The sequence below is a fragment of the Malaya genurostris genome, chromosome 3 (assembly GCF_030247185.1).
Source record: "Malaya genurostris strain Urasoe2022 chromosome 3, Malgen_1.1, whole genome shotgun sequence".
Lineage (NCBI taxonomy): Eukaryota > Metazoa > Arthropoda > Insecta > Diptera > Culicidae > Malaya > Malaya genurostris.
Window position 1 is genome coordinate 110,099,703 of NC_080572.1, and position 27,156 is coordinate 110,126,858.

Below are 27,156 nucleotides of genomic sequence, written 5' to 3' on the forward strand. Positions count from 1 at the left end.
TCGTGAAGTAATCAGAAAACTATTCAGAAAGTACGAGTTCTTCATGATGAACTCTGCGCTGTTTTTTAGCCAGTTTTATTTCCAAATAGTCCAACTAATCTATCTTCTATGAGAAATCATTCTACAATTGAGCTGATTCTAGCAAATTGTTTTGGGAAATATCGATACAGCCATACATAATTAAAATCAGTACATTATTGAAGTTAGGAGTCTATCAGTTCCAAAAGCTCAAACTAAATTTAATTCTCTCTCATTTACATCAATATCAACGTTCTTGTGATCCTACTATGGAATACACTGAAGTCTTTTTTTATGCGAATTTACGTACCGCATAAAAAAAAACCGCATAAAAAAAACCGCATAACTCTGAAAATTCGCATAAAAAAAAACCGCATAACTCTGAAAATTAGCATAATAAAAAACCGCATAACTCTGAAACTTCGCATAAAAAAAGACCGCAGAAGGGCAAACCGCATAACTCTGAAAATTCGCATAAAAAAAACCGCATAACTCTGAAACTTCGCATAAAAAAAACCGCATAACTCTGAAAATTCGCATAAAAAAAGTCGCGTGAAAAACAACCGCATAAAAAAAGACCGCATAAAAAAAGACCTCAGTGTAGTTGAGGACCTTTAAAAGAAAACTAAACATGGATTCACTGAACAAATCAATCCATATTCTAATTCTTTCTTAGATTCTATACTGGTCCTCAGAAACCAGTTTCAGCTCTCAAAGGAGGAACTCAAATACTCCCTGCAAACGGTGGATAAGATCAAAGTCGATAACTCTTCCAATTTTGTGAGTTCTAAGACAAGATGACATTACTGAGTCAAATTATGTTTAAAAAAGGCTAATAAATATCAAACTTAAAAACACGAAGACTCCGAAAGTATAATAATTTTAGTAAAAAAATTTCCTATGTTACCTTGAGACTTAGTCAACAATTTTGCAAGTAATAAAAAGAACTTCCAAAACTCAATAAAAATCCAACAGAAGCATCCAAATTAACCTAATTTTTCAAAATGAGCTGTCATTATGCTGCTATTGATAACAACTAAAAAAAACTTCCTGATGGATTCAAAATTGCCTGCAAGCCCTTAAAAATTCTTGGACGAGACATAGACATAGTCACTTGTTGAAAAAAAATCAGTATGCTAACAACTGTTACTAATATTTAGGCTAGTAATATTTTTCCCGTTTTTTCACTAAAATTTCCGTTTTTTTCCCGGGTGAAACCAAAATCTCGGTTTTCCCGATTTTGCCGGTCACTTGCCACCCTGATAATGAATGAGAAACTCACTGACACAGAAAGCGACTGGCACAGTCGAGAAGGTAACAAGCGAAGTCTTTTCTGAGATTCAGAGTAGGATTATTCCTGAACATCTGCACTTTCCTAGCGTTCTCTGGAAGTCACTCTTGCCACCCAGAGTACGAGAATATCGGCATGGGAGAACGTAATGTTAGTAACTTTCTAGTGTGCGGATAAAAAACAGGAAATTTGGTCATTTTTGCGATTTCTCACAATTCACACAATCGATCAACTAATTGATATTCGGAAGCATAAACAAAGTGTCAGTTTTATTCATATTCACAACAGCCAATTATGTCTCTGACATCACACAACCGTACTTATTTCGTGGAAAAATAATAAGAAATAAATCGGCGAAGAAGTATTTTCGAAGAGTTTTAGAAATCATGATTTTCGGTGTCCTCTGCATCTCAGCGCAAAATCATCAGAAGTCATAAAATCAGAGCAACATGGTTTTAGTAGATGTTTTTCTGGACCTCTACGTTTTTGTTTTTTTTTATTATTTTTGTTGGTTGTTTGTTTTAATTTTTGTTGGTTGTTTGAAGTGAAGACTTCGATATTTCACGAAAAAACCGCCTTTTGTAGATGTAAAATCTCCCCAAAGCAACAACCCTTAACTTATAAAATGCCCCTTAACTTATAAAACAGAAAAAAACACTTCCTGAATTTTCTTATTAAAAAACCTACACGGAAAGAAATCCGTTACTGCTGTTATGATTAGAAAATCATGAAACCAATCATTTAACCTTATCATGAAATCATGAGCAATAACTCTTCTCCCACGAAAATTAATCATGGTTCGAAAATGTGTTACTTGAAGAATGCATTTCTTTCAAAGCTCGTAACTCTAATTTTCTATCCGGATATCACTTTGAACCCTCTGCTTCAAGTGATGTGATAGATTAATAGATTAATGGTAAAGCAAAAAGCAGACATTGAAAAGCAAGACCTATTGAAAAAGTTTACTTGATCCTGAAGCATGTTGTTTAATAATCGTGTTGTTTTACCCACCGGCTGATAGAGAATTAAACATAACATGAAAATAAAGATAATGAACCGAAAATTGACATCAGGAGAGACTAAGCACGGCTACGCTTTCATTTGACAAACATCAATTACATATTTGATGTGATCGTTGTTGCTAGAATAATATTCCGAGAGCTAGCGTTTGATTCGATTGTGAATTTGGAACACCATCTAACGAAAATCAGAAAATATGTTGTTCAATCACTTTGATTAATTTGTTTCATATTTATAACAACACCAGCTGTATTGATGCACCTAAATATTATGAATAAGACGAATTTTTTTGCAAGAAGGCTTGATTCACTCGTGTTTTCTCATGCAGTTCGTTTAAGTGTTGAAATTCTGAAACATAAAATCAAAACTGAAGTAATGAACGCACGTAAACACGTTATCTTTTACGTCGTCGTTTATCAAAAAACAGAAAACAGAATATTTTCATTTTAAAAGAAGTTCGTCGTGCTTTTCACTGAATTTATATTGCAAAAATGACCATCGTTGCAAAAATCACACATAACGCCTGAATTTATGTTGCAAAAATTACCATCGTAACGGAAACACGCCTGAAGTTATACCCAACAACTTCGAGTGCGTTACGTTTAAATTTCATCGAAATCAGTCCGAATGGATCATGATCCGAGAAATTTTAATCATGGTGTATTATTATAACATGCAAATATATTATTTTCCCCAAATCATGACTCGTTTTGCTCATTTCTAGAATCGGAATTTTGTCCGTGTAACACGTTCTTCATATTAACCATAATGATCAATTTTGAAGGTGCGCTTCAATTTTCTTCAAAAATTCCTGCGCCGGGTGTCACTGGTGACCGTAAACCTCGAATAATTTAAGGTTTTATCGCAACTAATCAATATCTAAGACGTAAAATCGTCGTAATGAACAACGTTTGTTATTTAGTATCGATAATCTTCCATCAGCAGAACCACCCCATGGAGCAAAACATAAAACAGCTGGAAAGCTTTTATACACATTCCCATACTTGAACAAAACAAAGTACACCGATATCACGCTGACTGCCACAGTTCACACTACCACTACCACACCTAGCGCAACAGAGCGACAGAGCGGTGCCAGTGTGGTGGAGTTTGTTGGGGAAAATCGATAAGCAGAAACAAACCCCCCCCCCCCCCCCCCGACAGAGACAGCAACAATAATAATAACAATCTCCGTGCGCAGGTCCGAAGATCCGATTTGCACGACATTCACACTACTTTCCGTACGCAGTTCCATCCATACGAAGGGAGCCCGTGGTGGAGCACCCGTCCGATGAAACTTGGTAGCTGTAGTTGTATCGCCTAGCTGCGCTCCACAGACCTACCAACATAGGCGAATGCCCCGCAAAATATGGTACATCCGAAGCGGCAAAGAAAACAACGCAATATCGCGATATGCTGGTAATTTTAGAATAAGCTTTGGAGATAACCGACTTTTTGCAATTTCGACATACTCAGATAGCATTTCACTTTGGAGTGATAATGCTATATGAATATCATTTAAAATATTGAATAACAATTGATGCTATGCTGTTTAAAACAAAGAGCAGAAATGCTCCGTTTCATCTTTGTTATTCTTGGGAATAGAACTGTTTCATTGAAAAATACAAACATGCTTCAATATTATTCATGTGGACTAGTCGTTCCTTCAAATAAATCAGCGTACTATTGAACAATATTATTTAGAGATAGATGGAAGTCAAAGAAGGAAGAGTCGTGCAAGTTAAATGGAGTAGACAGAAACTCTACTCCCGTTATAGCAGTAATTGATTCTGGTCATATAAATGCGATGAGATCGAAACGTAAGCTGTTGGAGCAACCCACATGTAAAAGTACTATTCGACCAGTGTAATAAACTGTTCCATGTATAGTCCACACCATATTCCTGAATTTTTGACGATATATGGTATAATTAGTTTATGGTATTTGTTTATGTGGGAAATTATAACAGCTGTAGATGTTCGAAACAATCACAAACGCAGAAAAATGAACCATGTTTAAAATAACAAAACTGTTAGTAGATTTTTAAATTTGGTTTATGATAATTTCTAGCTTTAGTATGATTGTTTTGAACTATTCTTTTTCCTTCAACATCAACAATATTCTCTGTTTGATTTGAACCAAAATTTTGGTCTTGTCAAATGAACAAAGTATGGGAGACCGGGGCTAGTTGGCCGGTTGGCAGAGTAGCTTTTCTGAAAAGGCTGTTATGCGCAGTGGTGACATCTATAATGATTTTGGTGGAGCATTAGGTAATCCACGTACCGACGTAATTTAAGGTGTTTCAGTGTTGTCGTTTGTGCAGGAGCACGTTTTTTCTTTTTTCGGCACTGGTGAGTAAATTTCTGTTTTTGTAAAGTAATACGTGTAACGTGGATGAATTTATATTTGATTTCCAAAAACGTGGTACCATTGGAAAGGGTATTCAAAACTTTACAAAATGGCATATTGGTTTTCAGTATAACCTTACTTTTATTTTTGTTAATCGTGATTGTTCTCGAAAACATTCATTGGGGCAGGTTGGCCGAGTTGTAATTTTAGCTTAGAGTAAAGTGCACTTGGGTTGGATTGTATGTTTATAATGATGATTACAAGAAAAAATATACATGAGAAACAAGTGATGGAAATAAATTGAAATCATTGACAATAGAAATAAGAGAGAAGCATAATAGAAAATATGTTTCCAATATTTTATGAATCAAATGCCATCAAAACTTTCAGCATTTAGAGTCCCTGACAGGATTTCTCGCAGATTGACCCAACCCCGAACAAAACTCGTCCATCATATAGAATCTGCTGCAGATGTAAGCCATCCTGAAAATAACAGACCTCTCCCCAAGACTCTCCGAATCAGTCAAGGTCGTGAATCCCAAATTAATTCAAATTTTCTACAATTCTCTTATAAAAGCAGCATTGGAGGAGTAAAAAATGAAACCAAGCGTAAACGCAAACGCTGGTGGAGGAAAATGTAGAAGGGAAACTGAAAAAGTTCACTAATGCTGCCGAAACTAATTCCAGAATAGTTAAAAAGTCTCAAAAACCGAGAAGTTTTTTCACGTACTTACATAATAAAAATGATGCATACAGACTTTTTCTTACCTTTTTTTATAAATATAAAAAATAGATATAGAATTCGCTCAAACTTTGGAAAATTTTTCCGAGGCCCGGAGGGCCGAGGGTCATAAACCAATCGATTTAGCTCGACGAACTAAGAAAATGTCCGTGTGTGTGTGTGTGTGTGTGTGTGTGTGTGTGTGTGTGTGTGTGTGTGTGTGTGTGTGTGTGTGTGTGTGTGTGTGTGTGTGTGTGTGTGTGTGTGTGTGTGTGTGTGTTCTCAACTAAGAGGTCGAGATCTCAGAGAAGCTGGACCGATTTTGATCAAACTGTGTGTCGCAAATGAAAGATCTCCCCGTCACCCAGAACGCTATTGAATGGTTTTGAGATCGGATGTTTACTTTTTGAGTTAGTTTTATGTCAAAATTTTCAAACAGAATATGTTTCCAGACTTAGATTCCGCACGGTAATAGCTATCCAACAAGCCATAGATTGTAAAATCCGTCCATTTTTAACGGAGATATCGATATTTTTGTGTAAGCGACTTTTCCCCCTATTCCAGCAGTAGGAGTTTTGAGCGCTGTATGACAAAGCAATGCTTGGGAGCAATGTAAAACACGATTTTCTAATACTGTTACATACAATTGTTTCTAAGTACCAAGTAGACTGTGTACAGTATCCTTTTTCATGACATTTTGTCTCGGACCGATTTTAGCACGGTTCGTTTTTGGCAACATAATTGTTCGAATATGACATATGTAAACCAAATGCTGGCAGCATTTTACAGTTGAAAGCAATTCCATAATTATATTGATTTAAACTACTTACAGCAATAAATGCTGGAAGAACATAACAACCATATACCATTCGAATCAGTTCGTCGAAATCGGCAAATGCGTGTGTGACAAATAATTCCACTCAATTTTTTTCGGAGATGACTCAACCGTTTTCTACAAACTCAGATTCATATGAAAAGTCGTATGCTCCTAAACAATGTTCCTGAATTATGTTTGGATCCGATTTCTGGTTCCGGAACTACAGGATAATATGTGAAACGAAATTAAAATAGTGGACCCATTTTTCTCGTAGATGGCTGAACCGATCTAAAATTCAAATGAAAAGTTTTACGATCTTGTAAAACATTTTGCTTTTTAGTCAGATCCAACTTCCGGTTTAGGGGATACAGAATGATTAGTTTAAAATATCTATTTCACATAAATTAATCAGGTTTATCGCGATTGCAGATTTGGATAGTCGATAACCAAATAAACTTATTTTAGTTTTAGTGCATTCAATTTTCGAATCGGATTTAATTCGCACTACGAATTCTCAAATATGTTTATACTGATTTTCAAACATTTTGAAACAAATGTAAACTAAACAGCTACTCAGGTAAATTTATCTGACTTCGGCTACATCGATTTTCGGATTCCGGTTCCAGTATCGAATCGTTTCTCAAAGCTGAATCGTTTTCTAAAAAAAAGCCAGATCTACAAAGACAAAATTAATTAATTTTATCCAATTCTGACTTCCGATTCTGGAATTACAGAATGATGAATTTTTAAAATTCAAACCGGCCCTGGAAGTACCTTAAATTACCGTAAACCCTAAGTGGAACTTACTCCGACATATCATGGAATGTTCAATCGATTGTCACATTTTTAGATTCAAATTCGATCCGATTTGCAGTTTCGATACTACAGAGTAATGAGTGAATAAAATCTCAAATTGCCGCTTAATTCGACGGTCATTTAAATAATGTCATGAGAACTGAAACACCGAAGAATATTCATGCAAAAAACACATGCGGATTGATAAAAAAAGGTATCATCTCACTGCTAGGTGGATTAAGCACGTTTTTACTAATAAAAACGTTTATTGATACAATTGATGTGTTTCACATATTTTTTTGAAACTCGGCCAACCTACCCCGGCTCTGGGGTTAACAGGCCGATTTTTTTCTCCACATTTGATTGTTAATAACTATTTTCTTGATTTTCATACAGGAATGAAAAAAATCATACATGTGCTCAAAAGGTGTATCTTCATGACAGAGCAAAGCGTTTATTAACATGTCTAACCAGAAAGAGTACAGAAATTCCGAAAGCGAAACACGGTCAAATAGCCCCGGTCTCCCCTATTTGTTCCGGATGGTTTTATTGATGAAATAAACTAACTATTTATTACACGTCGACCAAAGTTGAGTTGATATTACTTGCAATGTCTATGTTGATTCAATCCTGATATACCTTTATATCAAAAAAAAAATTGACTCAATTTGTCTATGATTTTATTTGTAAAATGATACAACAAGGTTTACTATTTAAATGGACACTATTAAGTTTATTTTTTATAAACCAGAGCAATTTTTTTCCGTATGAATAAACCAGAGCATTTTTTCCGCGGATAAAGTTTGTGCGATTTTTAAAAGTAAAATTTTATCTGATTCTTTATTCTTCATTCTTGAAAATTGCATAACATTACATAACACATTTTCTTACCAAACAATTATTTGATGCAAAGATCCTGACCGGACTGATGAAGCGCCAAAGCATTGGATTCTAATTAAAATACCCGGGCTTCAATGTGGTAATGGTTTTTAAGAATTCGAAAACGAGCATAAATCGAAATAAAAGTAGTATCAAAAATAACCTTGCAAAAAAAATAATTTAAAAGAAATAATTTCATTCCTGAAAACAAACAAAAATATGTGATTATAACAAAACAAAAGCGTTAGTTGATATCACTAAATTTAAGTTCATTTATTTCAACTAAAAAGTTTGTAAATTTAAAGCGCAAAAATAATTAACTTAAACTAGAGTTCGCTCATTTAAAACTGATTTTTCAAATTGAATTTACTGTTAAATTGTTTGTCAAGAAACTAACAGAACCGCGCAAGTGAAATTGATATTATTTCTATTAAAATATTGATTGTGAAAAACTAATCTACTGAGAAAAATTAATCATCATGTTTTGTAGTTTCAAGCAACAATGTTTACAATATCAAATCAGTTTTTTTGTTTCAATTTCAATTTAAAATAAAATCGTTGTGTAAAACCCCAATTTGAATATTTTTACAATATTTTTCCCTACGTGTATTGATATCACTTTTTATTGAAAACATGATCAGTAAGTAGGATTGAAATTATTTCACACTTTCGATCGAGTTGTCAAGCTCCCATGTAAAAAGAACACCGTTTATGTTTGGGCCACTTTTGGGCTAGCCCGACGGATAACGTCTATTTTTACCCTACATTCAGAAATCTGTGAAAATAATTTGGGGTTAATTCACTAATTTTTTTTTTAAATATCAAGTCGGGTCTGTCCCATATGGAAAGTACTCGCATAGCTGTCCCATGCATTAAAAATCACGTTTTGGTAACTAAAAAAAAGAACAGCTTGCGTTATTTTATTTTCTGGCAACTGTACCAATATTTAGCGCTGGCAGTGCATGCAAAAATTAAGATAAAGTAAGATAAACTATCTTTCAATCGATCTTTGGAAATAGTTGGTACGATATTTCTTCTTGGATATTTTTATGTATTCGTCTTCTTATTAACTTGTCGATTTCCAATATGGGACTGATATGCAAGTATGGACAGTGTAGCTGTGTCACCGAAAAATAATTCTTACCAAATGTTTAAAGTGGATAAACTTACCTTAACTCAACTTAATTTCATTTCCAAGATCTTTCTCGAAATAAATTGCAAAAAGAGAACAGTTCAAATGACACATTGTGACTATCGACAGGGGGTCGACTTAGATCTGAAACCCAAATTTCGTAATTGTCCAGATAGATTTGACAAAATTCCATGGATCGGCTTCTTAGAATAAAAATATTTACTGTTCCGTTTCTTTAAGGATCAAGAGTAAACCAAGTTAACTTGTGTTGGTAATTGGTGTATAACGTACATTTTATATTTGGAACGAATGTCATAGAATTATGTATTCATATATGCAGTGCAACCAGTTTATCAATGTGGCATGCACGATTGAGTTTCAAACAATCTTTTTTAACAATAATTTATTCTCAAATGAATGTTAAGCCTGACATATTGGATGAAATGTCAGTTTTAATCAATTCTACACCAAAGTTTGATGGAAAATTGCTTACATTTTATGAATGTAGAAATTCCCTAATAAAAAAGTTAGCTACACTGCTTCAATGCATTTGTTTTAGATCGCGCTACACAAAATAAACAAAACTAAACATTTTCTGTTACAAAAGCAGTTTTCCGGAAAAATAAATAGTTTTACGACAACATTCCATATCCATTGCCCCTCACGTGTTGAATTAAAGGTTCCTATTTTGCGGGTTTAGTTATAGAAGGTACTTGAGTCTTTAAATCACAATAATTTCTGCAAGAGAAAATCCATATAAGAATGTGTTTGTTGCTAATCAAATGTGCTAGTGGAAGTAAGCTGAAACTGAAATAATTTTTCTCGAGCAGTTTTAAGGAAAACGGAAGAGTTTTAGACTAAGATTTTCGCTTTTCTTGAATTTTAATTTTAAGTAGAATGAAGCGATTGGTTTATTTTTCAACCATATGGAAGATTCATTGATTAAAATCAAGAAAAGAAGCGCCGGAATTTGTTTTTACGCACACATTGTTGAGTCTTGCTCCTTAACATAGAAGGAGATGTTCGTTCACTACTTTTTCGGCGGAGTCATTTTCTCATCTTCATTTAGGCGAGAGAACGTGAGAACGATTAATGCGAGAATGTGGTTCACTCGCACCAACTTGTTAAAACATAAGTGCAAATTCAGCAGCTAGAAGTTCTATATGGAAGATCTATAATAGAGCAGAAACTGGAACAAACGTATCCCCAACAAGTCGTTCTAGTTTTATTTATTCACCAGTTCTTCTGTCAAATTTAAAACTGGTCTACGATGCCGTTCAATTTTTTGTATATTTGAAACACGAGTAAAACACTGCTGGGGCTGCCAGTTTTTCTTGTTATAAAATTCAGATTTAAATTTTGTAACTGACATAAATTATGCATCTAGAACTAGAACACTACTGAATATGCCCTAATGGCACAGCTAAAATCTGTCTACTCGACAATGACGACAAGTCGCTTTCCGTTTTGTGCGGTGGCCACCGGTTGCATCTTCGTTGTAGACATGAAACTTACACGCTGGTGTATTATGCTAATGAAATGACATCACTGCGGAAAACCAATACGCCGATTTTTTTGCAGAAAATTCAACACTCAGCAATCAATTTTTTTATAAACTCTACCAAGACGAAGTACATGGTGGCTGGTGGAGAACGCTAGTGATGAGATAATGATATTAGCTACGAGGTAAAAAGGCGTATTGCAGCAGCTAATAGGGCTTTATACGGGCTACATGTTGCCCTATACAGCCACGAGGCATGGTCGTTGAAGGAAACAGATATTCTAGTACCCGGTGTTTTTGAGAGAAAAATCTTCCGCTCAATACTCGGCAGTGAAGAAGAGAATGGAGAATGCCCAAGTAGCAATCCGCGACTAGTTCCGATACGACAAAGTCCAAACTACGTTGCAACAAGAGCACGAATATGTGTTTTATGTTATACTGGTTAAAACATGGTGACAGCAATGTTTCATCATAACATAACTAGTTACGAAATAGTTATTTAGATTTCCAATCATAACATCTTTGTGGCATATTGAATTAAATATATTTTATAAGCTATCTTTACTTAATCCAAACATATTTTTAATCACAACAATGCTTCTAGCCACTAGTTAAAAATAAGTTTATTTGACTTCAATAGTAGCAACCCGTAACTAGTTTTGATACCACCTAACCCAACTGTGTTGCAACAAGAGCACGAACATGTTTTTTATGTTATACTGGTTAAAAAAAGTGACAGCAGTGTTTCTTTATAACGTAAACATTAAACTGACTATCATTTGTAAGTTATCGTTACTTGATTCTAACATATCTTTAATCACAACTATGTTTTTAGTTACTAGTTGAAAAAAAGTTTATTTTCCGTTGCGAAACCAATATAAATACGGTTACGTATATGTGAATCGTTACTGTGAATTGATATAGCAATAACTTAGATATTATAAGATTATAACATATAATTTCTTCATTACTTCAGATAGTTATCGGTAAGTTTTCCCAACGTTATGATAACTAAAATGCAAACAAAACAACCTTTGTTGGCTTGAATATGGCGAACACAATATGGAGTCTCAAGAAGTGTATGAAACGTAAATAAAACCAGGATATTACTTTTTTCGAAACTACTTTTTGCCGAAAATAGTGAAAGGCAGAAAAGTCATTTTTGTTCTATGCATTGTGATAATATTATAGTTCTCATGATATATGAATTTAAAATGATGAGAAATCACTCTACTTGGAATAATTTTGAGCATTCTGAACATAGGGTTATTTTGTTGTTTAATTTTTATATCTTTATAAACAGATTTGGATTGAAGGCGCATAAAAAACAGTGAAGTAAAATTGAATTCCGCTCGACAGTTTTTGGATCGTTGTGAAATTTGTACCTTGTATCAAGTTTGTGACTTAAAGTACTCTTCTGCTTTTTTATTGATGATAGAAAAGTATTCTGGATTCTTTCAATGTTTATAATGTCGATGGTGACTAAGTTTCAACTAGTTTACTTGGAAACAAGTTATTTTCAAGTTATGAAAAGATAAGTTATTTCAGTATGGCATTATAACGTAACGACAACATATTTTTGGCCGATTTAACAACTAGTAGAAACTGCGCTTTTTGAGTCATGCAAGTGGTTAGATGTTAGTAACAATCACTCAAATATCTGGTTGCAAACTAGTCACAAACAAGCTAGCGTAACAAAAATTGTTACTTGGGTGGCGCAGATGCATCACAAGCTACAGCAAGTATACAAACATGCGGATATTGGAAGGCTTATAAAACACGGCAGACTACATGTAGCAAGGCTGAGACTACGCTGAACATGTAGCAAGAATGGCGGAAGAGAGAATTTCCTACGTGATGCTCAGCAGAGAACCTGGGAGAGGTCGTCGACTGCAGGATAGACCTCGACCTCGCTAGAAAACGGCGGCTCAAAATCGAGTATACTGGAAATCTACATCATCATCGTTCGATCATGTTCCGGAGACGGGGTGTGCACCATTAAATATTTAAAAAATCTTTTTCTTCCTCCAAAGGACTGTGACTTTCCATCGAAAGAGCCTATTTTTCGATTCCTTATAGATGATTCAGTGTGAGACGGTCGTAATCCGCGAATGTCACCGGTGATCGAGATGCGAATGTTTCTAGTTTTCCGTCCTTGGAAGTACCAACCACATTCCGCATTTCGTTTAAATCACATCTGTGTGGATTTACTTGTTTTTCTCGGTGTACCCAAAGCTAGATTTTAGGGCTTCGTTAAATCAGAATAAACAACAGAGCGATTATATAGGAAGAATTTGCCCGTTTGACGCATCGAAGTTTTAAGAATTATGCATCTCGAAGAAATGACTTCGGTGAAACGTCTTTCGGCGAAATGATCTTGACTTTTCTCCAATACTTCCCTCAAAGTACATTTCAACTGTCTTACCTCAGGTTCTTGTTGTCGTTTGCTAGACACTAGTATACCGACAAATCTCCAGCTATAAATTGCACATTTTTAGCTCGAAGAAGAGTTATATCACCATTTCACAGCAAAAGGGCCTAAGTGGAAATGACAGCATCTTTTTGTTTATTATTTTTTTAAAAATTTTTAGATTGATTTTATATTTGACGCTCAACGTTTCTCATCACTTTTTTTTTTCATAAATACGTTTATTTCTTAAGGCAGTTTACATAAGTTTTTCTTCGCCGTAGTTTCACTTTTACATAATATTCTTATCCTAATTTAATTCTAACATAGTCACAACGTTTTGCATTTATTAAAACATATTCTCTTATTACTTAAATATCATCTTAGGTAACTCGTCATTAATTATGAAATCTACTCGGAAATATTATTTGAACCAAACGATTAACTTCTATAAATTATAAAATAAGCTGTTATTTTCAGACATTTTGTTAATAATTTCATAAACTGTTTCGAGTTTGTTTGTATCATTACATTATTTTTATTCTAATTTAGCTATTGGTTGAACTCATGGACGCAGCTGGGATCAGAACTAAGTCTTGAAAGGGGCCTTTATTAAATTGAAACTCCAGTTTTCTTTATGAAATGATAAATAATGACATGTATGAAAGGTCACGACAAGCAAGAATGTCTCGAACTGGGATATTGGATAGTCTACCTTGGGTACGCAAAGAATTTATTAGTTGAGATCTGACATCACGATACTCCACGCATGTCCAAACGACATGATCAATATCTCGATAACCTTCGCCACAAGCACAATGATTAGTCTCGGAGAGCCCAATTCGAAGGAGATGTGCATCTAACGTGTAGTGATTGGACATGAGTCTAGACATCACACGAATGAAATCTCTACTCACATCCAGTCCCCTGAACCATGCCTTTGTCGATATTTTCGGAATAATTGAGTGCATCCACCGACCCAGATCATCTTTATCCCAAGAAGCTTGCCAGCTGGCAAGTGTTCTTTGGCGAGACGAGCTATAGAATTCGTTGAAAGCAATTGGTCTCTCATAAATTTCACCCTCAATAGCACCACGTTTGGCTAAAATATCGGCTCTTTCATTGCCAGGAATGGAGCAATGAGCCGGGACCCAGACTATAGTGATTAGATAATTATTGTTCAATATGTCGTTCAGGCACTGTTTTATATTGCCCAGGAAAAACGGTTCAGTCTTGCCAGTCATGTTTGAGCGAATGGCTTCAATTGCACTCAGACTATCTGTGAAGAGGAAATAATGGTTTGGAATTAATGTGACGATTACACTCAAACTATATTGAACTGCTGCTAGCTCTGCTATATAAACAGATGCAGGTTCTTGAAGCCTAAATGAGGCCGAAACATTATTGTTGAACATACCAAACCCTGTCGCTTCTTCAATTCGCGATCCGTCCGTGTAAAACATTTTCTCAGAGTCAATATGCCTGAACTTACTTGAAAATATTTTTGGGATTTCCGTCGAACGTAGATGATCCGGGATTCCACGCACTTCGCGCTGCATGGATGTATCGAAAAATAAAGTTGAGTCAGGGACATTTAGGAGGCTGACACGGATAGGAATATATCTTGAAGGGTTGATTTCCTGTGACATATGGTTAAAATATACTGTCATGAATTTTGTTTGAGATCGAAGCTCGACTAGTCGTTCGAAATTATTAATTACCATGGGATTCAGCACCTCACATCTTATTAGCAGGCGTGATGAAAGCTCCCAAAATCGATCTTTTAATGGAAGAACTCCCGCCAGAACTTCAAGACTCATTGTATGTGTCGAATGCATGCACCCTAAAGCAATTCGCAAACAACGATACTGAATTCGCTCCAGTTTGATAATATGAGAGTTTGCAGCGGAACGAAAGCAAACGCATCCATATTCCATCACTGAAAGTATCGTTGTCTGATACAATTTTATTAGATCTTCCGGATGAGCACCCCACCAAGATCCTGTTATTGTTCGAAGAAAATTTACTCTTTGTTGGCATTTTGTTATCAGAAACCTAATGTGTCCTCCCCACGTGCATTTGGAATCGAACCACACCCCGAGGTATTTAAAAGTTAAAACCTGTTGGATCATTCTTCCCATCATATGGAGCTGAAGCTGCGCGGGATCATGCTTTCTTGAAAAGACGACTAACTCTGTTTTCTCCGCAGAGAATTCGATACCAAGATGAACAGCCCAATCGGACAAGTTATCTAAGGTATCTTGCAATGGTTTATGCAGATCAATAGCTTTGGGTCCAGTAACTGAAACCACGCCATCATCTGCCAATTGTCTTAGTGTACATGGGGTTACTAGACAGCTGTCAATGTCATTTACGTAAAAATTATAGAGGAGCGGACTGAGGCATGAGCCTTGCGGGAGACCCATGTAACTATTTCTGAGTGTTGCCAAATCGCCATGTGAAAAATGCATGTGTTTCTCTGACAAAAGGTTGTGCAAATAATTATTTATAACCGCTGGGAGTCCATTTTGGTGAAGCTTGTCTGAAAGAACATCAATGGAAACTGAATCAAATGCTCCTTTAATGTCTAAAAATACAGATGCCATTTGTTGCTTTTGAGCGAAGGCAATTTGGATGTCAGACGAAAGTAATGCAAGGCAATCATTCGTCCCTTTATTTCTACGGAAGCCAAACTGAGTATCTGACAACAAACCGTTCGTCTCGACCCAAGTGTCGAGACGTCGTAGAATAATTTTTTCGAACAATTTTCTGATGCAGGACAACATCGCAATGGGTCTATATGAGTTGTGATTGGAAGCTGGTTTCCCCGGTTTTTGAATGGCGATAACTTTCACTTGTCTCCAGTCAGGTGGAACAATATTTTGCTCAAGAAACTTGTTGAACAATTCCAACAAACGTCTTTTTGCGAGGTTGGGCAGATTCTTCACCAAGTTGAATTTAATTCTGTCCAACCCTGGAGCGTTATTGTTACAAGACAAGAGTGCTATAGAAAATTCCATCATTGAAAATGGGTTATTAATAAAACCATTATTTGGAGGAGATTCCCGTATAATGCTCTGCGTAGGAACAGAATCTGGGCAAACTTTCCTAGCAAAGTCAAATATCCATCGGTTCGAGTATTCATCACTCTCATTGCCCACGGTACGATTCCTCATTCGTCTGGCCGTGTTCCAAAGAGTGCTCATTGAGGTATCTCTTGACAAACCTTCGACAAAATGTCTCCAATAGCTACATTTTTTGGCTCGAAGTATGCTCTTGTACTTGGTTTCTAAAACCATAAGTTTTTCAAAATTCTGAGGAGTTCCTCCTCCCCGTTTTAGAAACGTCTTGCAAGCATTTTGTTTTGCGAGTTTAGCCTCTGAGCACTCTTTGTCCCACCAGGAGTTGGGAGGCCTTCTGTTAGTCGTTGGCCCAGGAAAGCGTTTAGTTTGGGATTGTTCTGCTGCCTCCAGAATCGAACAAATGAGGAAGTCATATTCTTCAAGTGGAGGGAGCTCTTCCATTGAATTCAAAATACTAGAGATACTACTTTGGTATTTAATCCAGTCGATATTTTTTGTCAAATCATATGGAATACTAGCGGAAGTAGCAATGCAATTGCTACTGCTAATTGAGATGATGATTGGTAAATGATCGCTACCGTGTAAATCAGGCAGTATTTTCCAGGTGCAATCTAGTCGAATTGATGTTGAGCAAAGAGATAGATCTAATGCACTTGGGCGTGCCGGAGGTCTTGGGATCCGTGTCATGCTACCCATATTTAATACCGTCATGCTAAAATTGTCACAAATGTTTTGTATTAAAGATGATCTGCTATCATTGTAAACGGAACCCCACATAATACCGTGCGAATTTAAATCCCCCAGAATCAATCGTGGTGCAGGAAGGGCTTCAACCATTTCATTAAGCTGTTGCTGTCCAACTTGTGCTTTTGGAGGAATATAAACCGAAGCTATGCAAATATCTTTGCCTTTAATGTTTATTTGGCAAGCAACAACTTCTATACTAGAAGTTGAAGGGATGTTTAATCTATAAAAGGAATAGCATTTCTTAATTCCCAAAAGCACTCCACCATACGGAGAGTCTCTATCGAGACGTATAATGTTAAAATCATTAAAATTTAAAGCTATGTTTGAAGTAAGCCATGTTTCGCATAAAGCAAATACATCACATTTTTGACTATGCAATAATATTTTAAATGAATCAAGTTTTGGCATGATGCTTCGACAATTCCACTGCAGGACAGTGATTGTATCATTTGCGACGGGTGATAAATTATCCATCAAAAGATACAAAACCTGTGACAATTGGCCATTGAGCTGATAACTGCTTCAAAAAGGTTCTAGCTATTGGAAGGAATGCCATTATGAGGGTCTTTAAGGGTTCAGATATATTGAATGCTGAGAAAATCCATTCGACAATTTCCGAAAACTTCAGTAATCCTGTTGGTGGCTGTGAAATGGAGCCCACTGGATTATTATCTTTTTCTGTACTAGATCCTGGATTGGTTTGTGAATTTGACAAACCAGGAGGCACAGTCTTTGGTTTTGACTTTTTTTTGTTTAACACGGGGATCTTTTTTTGAAGATGAAATTTTAGGTGTCTTTTTTGGTAATTTGGAGGAAGACTTCTTTCTCTTAACTGACCCTTGGGTAGTGATAAACGAATTACCTTCACTATTTTCGTCAGAGTCAGAGTCCTCTGGTTCCTCTAGATTTGAAAACCCGTTTTCGGTTTCCAAAGGGGGGACATCAATGACCGTTTTAAGCATTTCTGCATATGTGCGCTTAGACCGTGCTTTTAAAGAAAGCTTAATTTTGTCTTTGTGCACTTTAAATGCAGTGCATACTGAAATATCCTCATGAGGACTTTCTCCACAATAAATACATTTTTCAATTTCCTTGTTGCAATCATTATCTTTATGAGGCCCTTCACACTTAATACATTTTGGTTTATTACTACAGTAAGTAGCTGTGTGGCCGAATTTTTTGCAGTTCGTACAATTCATTACATTTGGAACAAAAAGCCGAACAGGGAGGCGAATTTTATCGACATAGACATGGGACGGCAACGTAGACCCGGCAAATGTCACTCGAAACGAGTCTGATGGGCGATAAACTTTTTTTTCCTCTTCATGAACTACTGAGTACAGTTGTTTGCACTCCAGTATTTTCACACCCTCAAGCATAGAGTTCTTGAAACGACCAACACCATGCTTGAGTAAATCATCTACCGAAAGACTCGCTTCGGTAACAACACCGTCAATTTCGACATCTTTGGAGGGTATGTAAACTTTATACTCTTTATTGAAATGTTCCGAAGAGACAATATCATTCGCGTGTTTCAAATTATTTACCACAACACGAATTTTATCGTTATTTACTTTTATGATCTCTTTGATTGAAGAGTATCGTGATGTCAAACCTTTATTAATTTGAAAAATGTTTAATGGCTTTGATATACGTCTAAAAAAGACTATCCAAGGCCCAGAAGAGCTCTCCTGATATTTTTTCGTTCGTGGGGGTATCGGATTCATGCTAGGATTTACGTCCATGGATTCATCCATTACATTAAAATTTTTAACTAAACTTTAAAATAAAATTTGAAACCAACACTACACAGTACTCAATCAAAAGGAAAAGAAAAAACTTCTACCTTGAAATTGTTGTCTATCTCCGTTGCACTGCCGTGTAGATCCTCGTTGCTCTAGATGTTCTTGTTGGATGTATCTGGACGTTGATACAATGCTGAAGCTCACTGTAGCGATAGAATATGATGTGATGCTACTGCTACCTGACATCCAGCACCACTCGAATTCCGATTTGCTTTCGTCTTCGCCAGCTGTAACCAGCGCAGGTCACCGGTGTATACCTGCGTGTTGTATGGCAGTGGAAAGACCGAGTTGTCTTGTCTCCTTCTTCCTAGTGCTCCGCACCGATATGCTTCTGCACCGAAGTGTCTTCGCACCGGTGTGCCTTTGCACTCTCCTGCTTCTATGTGCCTTTGCACTCTTCCTCTTCGATGTGCCTTTGCAATCTCCTGCTCAGCACTTGTGGCTGTATATTGCGGCCTGGGTAGAGTTTGGGAAACGCCCTTTGTTGTTTCCTTCACCAGCTTGGCCCAGCACTAGGGCTCTCTTATGCAGCACGACTATACGTTTTAACGGCTGCTGCCAACAGGTTTCTACCTGTAGTTCAACCGTTGTCGTATTTAACGCGTGTAAACCAACCAGCGTTATTAAACTGTACGCTTCTATACACAACCTTCTCGGTTGAACGGCTATTACTGAATGATTTCTCATCACTTGAATGAATTTTTTGAAGAAATGTCTATTAAGGTTACGTAATTAACGAAAAAGAAAGTAAACAACTCTTTCTTTACATTCTCTTCCGTGTATATTCAGTTTGGCTTTTATCTTTACCCAAAGAAAGACACTGTGGAAAACGACTGATGGATGAAAAATGAGTAAATCTCTAAAACCTCCGCCACAATAATAACACAATTATTTGTTTGATATTTGAGATTTAAACTTCCTCCCTTTCAATCCGCCCATCTATTAGTTGACTTGCTCATGAGATTCGAGCACGGTGTCTTCTTTATCTAATTGGAACATTAAAGTTATACTAAACAGAAATATTCTCAGATGATCATCACGAATTATGTTAGACTAACTTTGACTTAAGACTTACTAGTCCCAGAGTTTCAGTCGAATATCTTGATTTGAGTGCCGAACGCGTTTCTCAGAAATGAAAAGATTTTTTTTACAAGATTTGTAAAATTGAAAAGTCTACGAAGACTTTTAGATGAGAAGAGGGAGAAGTTTTCTGGATTCAAAAACACCAAATCTCAATTTTCATGGTGCGGCAAGTGCTTAATTCTTTTTAATTTCTAATACACTGAGGTCTCATTTTATCGCGTAAAAAAAACCGCACAAAAAACCGCGTAACTTCGGATCCGCGTAAAAAAACCTCAAAAATGAAAAAAAAAATTTGAGGCTTAGAGAATTTGAGACCGCGTAACTTCGGAAATCCGCGTCGAAAAAAACCGCAAAAGGGAAGAAAAAAAGTGTTGCTGCCGAATATCTTAGAAATACATGAAACGTCGAGATCTGGAGTAATCTGATTTTTTTTTTTTTTTGTGTCAAAGAGGGTCTCGAAGTTTCATGCATTTCTAAGGGATCTTCAAAAATCCGCGTAACTTCAGAAATGCGCGTAAAAAGAAACCGCCTAAAAATCGCGTAAAAAAGACCCCAGTGTAGAATAATTTACAATTTGTATTCAATAATATTTGAGAAATTCAAACATATTAGAAGGCATTCGGTTCAAAAGCTCATAAAAACTAACTATCAATAATAATAAGAACAAAAAGTTGTCTACGCTGTTGAGTCTGACACATATCAAATCTAAAGTTCAAATAAAGAAATTTTTTTCAGAACTAAGCAAAACTGCTAGGAAATAGAATAAAACAAATACAATCTTTGTAAAGAAAATCACAAATGCGAATTTTGTTCGTAATATTTGTAAAGATTCTCTAAAAATTCCAGGTTGAATGAAATTTTCTAAAATATCCTGTTTTTCCCGTTTTGCTAGATCTCGACACCCTATTTTGAGAATAAAAATAACCCAGATTTGACGTTTCGTCTTAGAATCGTCAGTGCATAACAGTTTATGTTGAACCTAACAGCTTATGTTCAACATAAACCATTCGACAGTCGTAAAATTATTGCTATTAGATTTGGAATGTTTTTCACAATTTGTTCTTAGTTGAAAACGTGCGAAACGTTTATTTAGTAACAGGAATAGGTCTCTTCATACATACTTTCGGTCACTATTGCTTTAGAACAGAAAATATCACGAGGAATCTAGAAGACAAACCAGTAAAAATCAAGTCTTGAACATGTCCAGTTGACACAAGAAGCATGAGTATGGTTGATCGAATTAAAAGGACCATTCTTTTCCGGTCTATACTTAGTATTGACAATATCGCGAATTAAATCAGAAAATGAAAGAAAGAATGATGCCACCTGAAAACAGATTGCAAAATAAATTAATGTGTTAAGTTTATCATAGAACAGTTCCCAAGATTTCCCAAGAAGTGGTTGGAAACCCTCATTTGGATCTAAAAGTTGTGACTTATTTTCAACGGAACAAATCTGCCTCTAACGACGATGTAGACGAAAAGTCCGGGACCGTATCGGAATGATTCAATGAATAAAGAGCCAGGGATGATGGTATGTAGTTCGAATGCAAGTGAAGCACGTGGATCAAGTAGGCTCGTGAAATTTTCACACAAAACAGATAGTTGTGCGCTAAATGATATTACTAAGGGCATGTTCAGGAGTGTTCTAATCTAGATGCATAATTTATGTCAGTTTTAAAATTTAAATCTAGAATATATAGGGTGATTTTTTAAGAGCTTGAGAACTTTTTTAAACAATAAAACGCATAAAATTTGCAAAATCTCATCGGTTCTTTATTTTAAACGTTAGATTGGTACATGACATTTACTTTTTGAAGATAATTTCATTTAAATGTTGACCGCGGCTGCGTCTTAGGTGGTCCATTCGGAAAGTCCAATTTTGGGCAACTTTTTCGAGCATTTCGGCCGGAATAGCCCGAATTTCTTCGGAAATGTTGTCTTCCAAAGCTGGAATAGTTACTGGCTTATTTCTGTAGACTTTATACTTGACGTAGCCCCACAAAAAATAGTCCAAAGGCGTCAAATCGCATGATCTTGGTGGCCAACTTACCGGTCCATTTCTTGAGATGAATTGTTCTCCGAAGTTTTCCCTCAAAATGGCCATAGAATCGCGAGCTGTCTGGCATGTAGCGCCATCTTGTTGAAACCACATGTCAACCAAGTTCAGTTCTTCCATTTTTGGCAACAAAAAGTTTGTTAGCATCGAACGATAGCGATCGCCATTCACTGTAACGTTGCGTCCAACAGCATCTTTGAAAAAATACGGTCCAATGATTCCACCAGCGTACAAACCACACCAAACAGTGCATTTTTTGGGATGCATGGGCAGTTCTTGAACGGCTTCTGGTTGCTCTTCACTCCAAATGCGGCAATTTTGCTTATTTACGTAGCCATTCAACCAGAAATGAGCCTCATCGCTGAACAAAATTTGTCGATAAAAAAGCGGATTTTCCGAATGGACCACCTAAGACGCAGCCGCGGTCAACATTTAAATGAAATTATCTTCAAAAAGTAAATGTCATGTACCAATCTAACGTTTAAAATAAAGAACCGATGAGATTTTGCAAATTTTATGCGTTTTATTGTTTAAAAAAGTTCTCAAGCTCTTAAAAAATCACCCTATATAACAAAATACACAGACAGCTTCAGCAGCGTTTTATCTGAGTTTCCATTATATAAAAAAAATAGAACGGCAGCGTAAACCAGTTTTAAATTTGACAGTAGAATTGTTCGAATAAATAAAACTAAAACGGCTTGCTGGGGATACGTTTGTTTCAGTTTCAGTTATATTATAGACCACCCATATGAATCTGACAGCTGCTGAATTTGCTCTAATGATCTAGTATTCATATTTTACTCTCCAGCGGGGAAGCTACGCGGCAAACAATCATTGAAGATCTAGCATACATTGTGTGCGAAATTTCCAATTCCAAACAAAACATCATCATCATCTTCATCATCATTTTCCCGACAAATTTTCCTTATTTCATATATGCTATATTGTAGGGAGAGTCGAGGCGGACACCATGAAAATAGAATTGGCAATTCCAGATCTGATGATCAAGAAAATCTGTATAATTTCTGCCAATTAAGTACGGAGTAGCCCCGAGAGGCGATCGCTTAAGGTCAACTTTTAAACCCGATAACTTCTAATGTTAACATACTGTTTGATGTTTCCATGAACAATAAATGTTATGTTCAAAGAATAAAAAAATATAAGGGGCTGTCCATAAAAGACGTCACGCCGCAAGGGGGAGGGGGGTGTCTCATAAAACGAAACCTTTTGTGACAGGGGGAAGGGGGGGAGGTTTTTGAAATGTGACGTCCAATATTTTCAATGAGCGCATTTTTGAAATACCTAATTATATTACTGCTTTGCCCTATTTCCTGAAAAAAACTCCACAATGAACGTTTACATTCTATAGGAAAACGTGTATTTGTTGATGTAAAAGCTTCTTCTTGTAAATTCGGAAATGAATGATACAGGAAATCATTTCTGTTGTGATCAGCAAAAGTGCATATAGGAGCGAGTAAATTAATAAATTTTGCCTAAAATGAGTAAAAAAGAAAAAGATGCCTCCAAACGGATTAACTTAAGTAATTAATTTTTTCAGTAATTTGATTTTCTCTTATCTGATTCTGATGCAGTTTATTCAATTGTACTCCATTTGAAAATAGGCAGGAGATCAACGATTTCAGACGTAGATCATGTCATGTCTTATCTTGATCATATGTGATTTTCCTCCACCAACATCAAAGCTTATCGAATCATACAATGATTGAACTTACATAAATCAAGAATCATTTTAGCTCAAAATCACTACCCATTGTGTGACAGAAGATCAGTACCGATATTGATCGATGTGATTTAAAATTCACTGATCAACTGATCATGAAAAGATTCTCCGGCAGTGATCTCGTTTTGATGAGGTTTTGGTCTTTATTTTCTCAGCCCTGTATGCTACACTAAGGAAAAATTATTCTTTACCTAAAACAATAATATATCTGTGTACCCCTAGGACGAATAAAACAGATGTTTTAAATGTTTCATCAATTCCAAACAAATACTTTTGTTAATTTATATGATTGATATTGATAAAATAATTCCGATAATTTTGTAGTTTTAGGCATAATTTTTAATCTAATGACAGCATGTAATAAATCGATTTTTCCCTCATATTTGTATGGTTTGTCATACATATTGAGAATGTATTAAGATGAATTTTATTGATTTTGAATTCGTGACATGTGACATAGGGGAGGTGGGGGGTCTTTGCTTCTGTGACAATTTGTGACAAAGGGGGGATGGAAAGTCAAAAATCGTCAAAAAAAGCGTGACGTCTTTTATGGACAGCCCCTAAGAACTATTAGAGTTGGCTAGGCTTAAGAATGTTTCGGTATGTAGTTATTGACCACCGTTCAAAAATATGTTTTATAACAGTTTATGTTTAGAATCTCATTAGGTGCAATTACAACCTAAATTTACCAATAATATCCGCATGAAAGAGAATAACTCACCTGGATGTCCTGCGCTCTTTTTCCACAAATAAGAGCTGTAACTGGCTCTGATCAAGCTCAAATTTGTTGAACAAATTTTTAACTCCACAGATCACTAGATAAGAACTTTGCGACGTAGTCCGCTAATCCTTGACCCCCTGCTGTAGGTAGGTATTATGCAATGTGTATAAGTATTTGCACACGATTGCAATGACTATGCCAAATCAAATCATCACCCTTACCCACACGATTTCTTTGATTCGATGTTTCACGGTCACTTCAACTTTTCTGCCACTTACGGACAATCACTTACGCTTGTATGCACTCAGGGCCTTCTTGGATTATAGCTGTAATAAACATTTTTTTTTCTGATCGACCAATTCACTTGGTGACTACTGGTTTGAGTCTTCGTTTTTTCATTTGAACACTACGATTCGTGAAATGCCTTATTACAGTCAAATTTGACTGGGTTCAACAAATAATATTCAAAGTACATTTCCAAGAATACTATATACTAGCCATACTATATCGAACAAACAAAACCTCACTTGTACCGAACATGAAAACTGTAAACTACCAGTGCAATTGAAATTCCACTTTTGGCAATCACTTCTGCACAAGCACTTACTCGCAGTTTAACAATACTTTCCACATGAGACTTTTACGGATATTTTGATTCATATTACGCCAATTTGCAAAAAAAAATTCGAAAGAATTTTCTTTTTGCGAGAATTTTCTCTGCTTTCGATTCGCAACGACGCAACAGCAATCAAATCTTGTCGATTTTTTCCTCTTTATGTTCTACACGACACATTCCCACTACCGAAACACGAATAATAATAGTATTGGATGACGTCTCTGTGTGTTAGTTTTACTTGGGGTCTCCATACATTCGCACCGATATATGAACCGGCCCGGTCATCGCATCGCATTAGTACGCTTTCATTCCAAACATCAACAAAAACAAACACAAATATCCTACACAGCTAATCCAGTTGCCATCAGTAATAAACGGAAAATTTATTATATCTTTCATGTACAACAAATTGATATGATTTTACCCATTTCTCCCGTTTTATAGCAAATCGATTGAAATCAAATAATGTTTTTGGATATTTTAAACATACAATAAATTATTACCTAATCGAATTTTGGTAGTGCACAAAAATATAAATAAGAACAAAGAGTCACTTGTTTCATCGAAATGTTTGAGTGTCGTTATAATTCTGACTCCTGGTATCGCGGTCAATTATCCTAATTAACCATACTGATCGATAACCCAATCATAAAATCAACTGCGTAGTAACAGACCATATCCTGAAAAAAAACAGCAGTTACCAGACGTCTTTTCGAATGGGTCGGCAAAGTAAGAAAAAAGCTTGCGATTTTCCTCCACGTACCCATACACTCGAGACCACTCGTCGTTTCACAACTACTGCTATGTCGATTGAAAAACATATGTTTCAAAGTTGTTATTGTTGCTATCTCTTTTGGTCTTGTTAACTGTACCATACATACGTAGATTGCTGTCTCTGCCGATTCAGTATAGGGTGATGTGTTTACTTTCATTTTATTAAATTTATTGAGTAAATTTTAATTCATTCTGGTAATTATATTCATACAGGACAACGTCTTTGTTTTCTATAAAGAGTTGCGAATTCAAAGAACGGAAACTTAAACCATACAAACACTGGTCAAGTTTCGAACATCTATAGTTCAACGGATTTTATACAGATTTTCAATATACTTAAAATTTGAAAATTTTTATACGTATCGATTCCAATAAACGAAAACAAACAGAGACGACAGTTTCGTATACATAAGGTCACGGTTGTCATAGGTGTTCTGCTCTGTTCACAGTTAAGAAAAACCCCTTCACAAAATAGAAAACATTGAATCGGCAAAGCAAATCGTGTTGCAAAATCGTTCTGTACCGATTAGAGAGATTCCTGTGTTGTTGGGCATCTCTTATGGATCAGACGAACACATTTTAACTGATGTTTTGGGTTTGAAACGCGTCGCTTCTCGGCTGGTGCCAAAAAAGCTGAATTTCATTCAAAAACAGCGTCGTGTTGATGTGGCCAAAGAGATGATTTCCAACGCAGATAGTGACCCCACATTCATCGGATGCATCATAACTGGTGATGAGGTGTAGATCTATGAATATTACGTCGAAACCGCACAACAATCGACCGAATGGCGCTTCGAAGGCGAGCCGTTGTTCTAAATTTTTCATCCATTATAAAAATCGCCACACGAAAATTTTTAAACTTCTTTGTATAGACGCCAAACAAAAACTAATCGTACGATATGCGTCAAAATTTGACAGAATGTGTATAAAAATGTTGCCAACTTTGAGAGAATAAAAGTTTACCGATTGGACAAGCGCGGGAATTTTAAAATGAAAATTCCGGTTCTTTTTTGATCATAAGGTATGTTCCTACAAATATTATAAAAAAATCTGGTTCGTACCGGGTACTTTCTAAACTGACCACACTCACCGTTTGGTGGAGCGCGAGATAAATTGCATTGCTATCATTTCAGCTGAGGTGTGCCATGAGTAGAAAAAATTCAAATGTCAACATTGGTTTTTTTCCCCGGTAGATCAACAGCTACGAATTTAGTTCAGTTTACGTCACACTGCATCAGAAACATTGAAGATGGAGCACAGGTTGATACAGTTTATACAGACCTTAAAGCAGCGTTCGATCGTGTTGACCATACTCTGCTACTTGCGAAAATTCGAAAACTAGGTGCATCGGAAACATTCACAGATTGGCTCAAATCGTATCATGTTGGCCGTTCACTTTCTGTTAAGCTTGGAAATTGTGAATCAAATAGCTTCTCGAATCTGTCGGGTGTGCCTCAAGGTAGCAATCTCGGACCTATGCTATTTTCTTTGTTCTACAACGATATCTGTTTTGTCTTGCCACCAGGGTGTAGGCTTGTTTATGCAGACGATCTCAAGCTATTTCATATCATTAGATCTGAAGAAGACTGCATGGCCTT

At 36.1% G+C, this 27,156-nt stretch overlaps 2 protein-coding genes across 2 annotated transcripts in view; both read right to left on the bottom strand.

The window, feature by feature from the left end:
- The window catches only part of LOC131439672 (ras-related protein Rab-23), a 165,339-nt gene extending 141,033 nt beyond the window's left edge, over positions 1-24,306 (bottom strand). Inside the window, exon 1 of the mRNA XM_058610979.1 lies at positions 24,169-24,306. The gene's annotated coding sequence lies outside the window, so the exon portion shown is untranslated. The remainder of the gene's footprint in view (positions 1-24,168) is intronic.
- The window catches only part of LOC131439673 (protein yippee-like), a 257,659-nt gene extending 233,350 nt beyond the window's left edge, over positions 1-24,309 (bottom strand). Inside the window, exon 1 of the mRNA XM_058610981.1 lies at positions 24,169-24,309. The gene's annotated coding sequence lies outside the window, so the exon portion shown is untranslated. The remainder of the gene's footprint in view (positions 1-24,168) is intronic.
- Between the last annotated feature and the right edge of the window lie 2,847 nt (positions 24,310-27,156).